The 5,554-nt window shown below is 41.1% G+C and overlaps 1 long non-coding RNA gene across 1 annotated transcript in view; it reads right to left on the minus strand.

Moving 5' to 3' along the window:
- The window catches only part of LOC119418355, a 10,945-nt gene that overhangs the window by 584 nt on the left and 4,807 nt on the right, over positions 1–5,554 (minus strand). The window contains exon 2 of the long non-coding RNA XR_005187183.1: positions 5,160–5,277. This is a non-coding gene — a long non-coding RNA (uncharacterized LOC119418355). The remainder of the gene's footprint in view (positions 1–5,159; positions 5,278–5,554) is intronic.

Here is a 5,554-nt window from a genome sequence, read left to right on the forward strand (position 1 = left end):
TATACATACCATACAGACCATACCATACCACACATAACATACCATACCATACATACCACACCATACCATACATACCATCTATACCATCCCACTTTATTTATAAAGCACTTAAAACAGCAATAAGGCCAACCTAAATGCTGTATGGCAGAAACAAACAAGTAAAGCACACAGTTCTATGCACTATATGTTTCATCATGTCTGCATTTGATTATTTATTAGACTTTCTAATTTGCAGACAAACAAAAGCTTCTTGTCGTCAGTGAACCTTTATCATGTTAACCATGCAGGGGTTCTTGAACTTGGGGTTTAGACTCCATTTGGAGTAATTAAAACCTAACTGGGGGATCTTAAGAAAGTCTAGAACTCAAATTGATTGTAAAACTAATTGTCAGTAATTTAGTTTTAATTTTTACAAAGGAGTGAAACCAGTGCTCCTGAACGCATAAAAATCCATCCATCCATTTTCTTCTGCTTATCCGGGGTCGGTCGCGGGGGTAGCAGCTTAAGTAGGGAGGCCCAGACGTCCCTCTCCCCAGCCACTTGGTCCAGCTCCTCCGGGGAATCCCAAGGCGTTCCCAGGCCAGCCGAGAAACATAGTCCCTCCAGTGTATCTTGGGTCTTCCTGTGGGAGGCGTCCAGGAGGCATCCTAACCAGATGCCCGAGGCACCTGAACTGGCTCCTCTCGACCTGGAGAAGCAGCGGCTCTACTCTGAGTCCCTCCCGGATGATCGAGCTTCTCACCCTATCTCTAAGGGAGAGCCCAGACACCCTGCGGAAAAAACTAATTTCGGCTGCTTGTATCCGAGATCTCAATCTTTCGGTCACAACCCAAAGCTCCATGACCTTAGATGAGGGTAGGAATGTTCCCAGGCCAGCATAAAAATATAGAACATTTATTGAGACTTCAAAGTTCATGCTCAATAATCCAGGTAAAAAAATCCAACAAAGTTCAGTCAGGTCATCTGGACGGTTTCTTTCCCATTTTTTTAAATTGAGATGTTTCGGCCTTCATCCAAAGGACTTTATCTATCCGGATTTTCTACCTGGATTGTTGAGCATGAGCTTTGATGTTTTGAACCACTTTGGCTATGGCTGCCTCAGCGGAGTCGACAGGAGAGAGGGCGGGCCCCAGAAACAATCTTATCACCAGTAAACTGTTTTTTCCCGCTATGGGAGTGTGCTCCTTGTGGGACTGAGTTTGTTTGTGGCTCCTCGGATTGATGAAGTCCTTTGGATGAAGGACGAAACATCTCAACAAACAAAAAGAAAACGTCCAGATGACCTGAATGAACTTTGTTGGATTTGCTGAATCTCTTCATTAAATGTTAAATTACTTGATATATCATGTTACAAAGACTTCAGGTGTCTGAGGGGACTCAAGTGGCCTCCACTTGGACCTCGTGAGGTCACAGATCCTGTCTTCCTGTGGAAAGAAGCCGAATTTTAAACACAAATACTGTTTCTGCAGCGGAGCTCAATTTCATTTGAACCGCCTCGATCTATCAGTGGATGCAGGTGGACTGGTGTCACACACACACTAGTTTCCCCTCTAAGATGAAGAACACACACCACCGCAGCCTAAGTCAAACACAGCTGGCTTGTGTGTGTGTGTGTGTGTGTCACATGGTTGGAATGTACGGTACAAAAACAAACATTGCACCACGCTGTTCTGCCTCTTATTTCAGTCCTGCTCCGATTCAAAACACACTTTCTAATAAGAAAAAGCACAAATTTAACAGGACATAAACTGGAAAGAACAACCAGCAGCTTTTAGTGGGATTAATTTACGATGCGTGCAGTAAAGGTTTTATGGTTTCAACAGTTCAAAAGAGCGAAAAGCCACCTAAATGTTTTTTACTTTAACACTGAAATTTGACAAATTTAAAACAACTTTTTACTGTGTTTGATTTGTTTAAACATTTACAGCTCAGACAGCATTTATTAGTGCTTCTAGTCTTCAAGTAGGGTTTTCTAAAACTTCTTCAGTCATTTTATTTTCTTTAGCATTGATTTCTTGATCTAATTATTTTTTATTTAAAATAAACTTAACACCCTAAAACACAAGCTGACAAAATAATTAATGAAATTTGTTGCTGTAGCAGCTGAAGCTCATTTTTGTGTGTAACAAGTAGTTAATAAACTTTGCTAAAATTTGTGCTAATGTCTTTACATTTGTGCGATTTATAAGATGTTCAAATTAAACTATTCGGTACAAATTAGGTCTAGAATTCCTTGAAGGTATCACCCGCCAGCTTTGATGTCAGTTTTAACAAATATTATCTTACAGTGAGAAATGACAAAGTTTAGGCCATTTTGGTCAAATCTGGAAAATAACATTATGCACGATCTCATGCTGTGTCCTGCTCAGTTTGTTAGAGCTTATAGTATGTGTTGAGGATTACTCTCAACTACTATCACATCAAATTTTAGCTCAATATTCATAAAACAGGAAGAGTTATTGCAACATTTTGTAGGCTTAAGTCTGTGGTGGCCATCTTTAACTGGGTTGCCCAACAGATAATCGGTAGTAGAGGTACATTAATTAGTATTTGAGAGTTTGATTCAAATACAGTAGTCCCTCACTTATAGCAGGAGTTACGTTCCAGACACACCCACAATAGGTGAAAATCCACGATAGGAACGTTATATTTATTTTAGTATTTATACATATTTTAAGACTTTATAACCCCTTCCCACACTCTTGCAATGCTCTTAACAATGTTCTAGTCAAGTCAAATGTATTTGTATAGCACATTTCAAACAAGAACTGTTACCAAAGTGCATTACACTCAGAAGATCGCCAGTTCAAGCCCCGGTACCGACAACATCAAAAATGTGGGTGGGGTAGGTGAAGTATCCACACATGCCCCCACCCTCATTCGCCCCACTCTGGGCCCTTGAGCAAGGCCCTTAACCCCCATCTGCTCCCTAAACAGGTCTCTTTTGAAAATGAGTTCTCATGGCTCAATGAGACTACCTGTATAAATAAAGGCTAAATTTAAAAAAAATGAAAAAAATGAACAAAAGAGAGACATACATGGAGAGACTAAGCAGCAAAAGCTTCTATTTTACATATCCTCCAGGAGAAATTTGAGATAAGTTGGCCTGTCCAAGGCCAGCAGGGAGGACAAATTCAGATAAACAATTGTTTGGGCTGCCAGCAACCCTATCATAAATCCAATAATGTACACATCTTCTACATCCTCCACGGACAAAACAGAGAGGCACATCATCTTCCACTCCCCCCAGGAATCAATGACATACCCAGCTGCGTGGGTCTGTTCAGGGCATGAGGGCTCTCCAGTTCCCTGTCGTCAGGTGGAAATTTTATTTAATCAATTACATTGAGGGACCAGCTGACCAAATCCATAATAATTTTCAATTTGGAAGATGTGTAAAAGAGAGGCTCTGAGGTTGACAGGACAAGAGAGCGAAAAAGCAGGAGGGAGGGAGAGAGGGTAAGCGACTGTCTTTGTCGAAAGAAGAGAGGAGTTCTAAACTCTCCAAATGCTCTAAAAGAGCACAGAGAAGGACAGAAAGGTTTGGTTCATGCTTGATTATTTTAAATAAACAATCCATGCAGCTCGTGTGGCTCACTCAAGTATAAGACGACCCCCCCGCCACTCCTTTCTTTTTCCGAGGCTGTCTGTTGCACACCCACCTGTTGTGTGTCTCAGGGACAAACTCTGGGGGTGGGATCTGTCTTTCCCCATCTCTACTGCTCAGGGAGCGAGAGAGAGTGGCTGAACGCAACTGAGTGCAGCTCACTCAGGTATATCAGCCCCCTGCCCCCTCCTTTCTTTTTCTAAGGCAGCAGACGGCAGAGCAAAGACACCCAAGAGGCAGGCAAGCAATAGACAGCCTCGGAAAAAGAAAGGAGGGGGCGGGGGTCTGTCTTCCCCCATCACCAGTCGTGTGTCGTGTACAATCTTGCGTTGAAAACTCACGAAAGAGTGAGTCCGCGAAAGTCAAACGGCAAAGTATCGAGGGACTACTGTGTATTCAGTGCTTTGTGAGATATTTTGCTAACAGACAGACAACATTGTCTCAAACAGTTAATGCCAAAGTTTTAGGCAAATATTTTGTACAATGTGCAGCACTCAAAGCTTGTTGAGGATGGCTCTCAGCTACTACCACACCAACATTTTAGTTCAATATGTGTAAAGTTGACTGAATTACATGCATTTTTGTGTTTGCTAACATTATTGTCTGTGGCAGCTGTTTTAACTCGAGTAGACTCTAAAAGTAAATCAGTTGCAGACGCACATTCAATGATTACTTTTTAAGAGTTTCATTAAAATCAATCCATTGGTTCGTGGAAAAGACAAACATGGACACACAGAGAAAGGCAAACACAAACGCGAGTGATGACCAAATACTTTGTCTAAATAGTTTTAAATAGACAAGTTTTCCAGAAATACTTTCTTTGTGGGGAAACTGATGGTAATGATTGCAATGATTAAATCCTTTCCAAGTGTTCTGTAGAATAAATAGAGCAAAATGAGTTTCTTTTTAGGTTTTCTAGGTATTCTAATTTAGGCTTGGCTTGAAATTTCAGTGTTTCTAACAAACTTAATCAAGCGCAGTGGAGTTCGACCGCTGTCCACATAGAAAACATGGAATGTCCATAAACTGGTTTGTCAGATAAATTAACTGAACTGAACGTCACAAATTATCCAGTTAATCTGAAGACGTTCCCAGTAAATTGTTCTAATTAAGGGTAGGAACCTGAGAAAATCATCTGTCAGTTTGTTCAGTGCACACACATCCAGATGTTGCTCGGGACATTTCTGGATTTCATACATGACCAGAGGGGGAACGAGTGCCAAAAGATGACCGCACAGCTTCTTCTTCCCCATATGTTTTACTGTGTTTGATTCAATCTGTGCAGGTTGTGTGTGTGTTTCTTGTGCACACGTAAATGGTTTTATGGAAAGTCCCTTTCTGAAACTCATTTAAACACTTGCTGTGTTTTATTTTTCCTGCTTCTGTGTCCAGAAAGAGTTCAGGATATCTCATCACTGAGGACATCTTTTACTGTAAACTACTGCGACAACTTTCTCAAGAGAGCAGCTCGAAGTACACTCACATCCTTTAGTAACGTAATGTTTTCAGCAGAAATTAAAAAAGCACCTTGTAAGCAGATCAGTTATTTTACCTTGGTCACAAAGGTTAAGTTTGGACAGGTTGTGTCCATCGTAGGCTTCCTCATACATGGACGTGTTCTCCCTTTCTTCATGTGTGCTCAGATACATGGCCTTGTTTTCCATTTCTGCCTGATTTAGGAAAGAAGAGAACAATTAGTCGCCACAACGAATCACAAAATCAATTAAAATAAATACATGGAAGTTTCATCTGGTGACTACAGTTCCATTTATTTACAGTAAAGCTGGGTTGTCCTCAGTACGCACAGGTTGATTTTGAACATCTGCTCAACTGAACTCCAGCAACTCTTTACAGCGGATGGATGGATGGATGGATAGATGGATAGAAAAAGAGAGTGAGGGAAAGAGTGAATGAGTGAGGGAAAGAGTGAATGAGTGAGGGAAAGAG

Source organism: Nematolebias whitei, chromosome 12 (assembly GCF_014905685.2).
Source record: "Nematolebias whitei isolate Nwh7 chromosome 12, NemWhi1, whole genome shotgun sequence".
NCBI classification, from domain to species: Eukaryota; Metazoa; Chordata; class Actinopteri; order Cyprinodontiformes; family Rivulidae; genus Nematolebias; species Nematolebias whitei.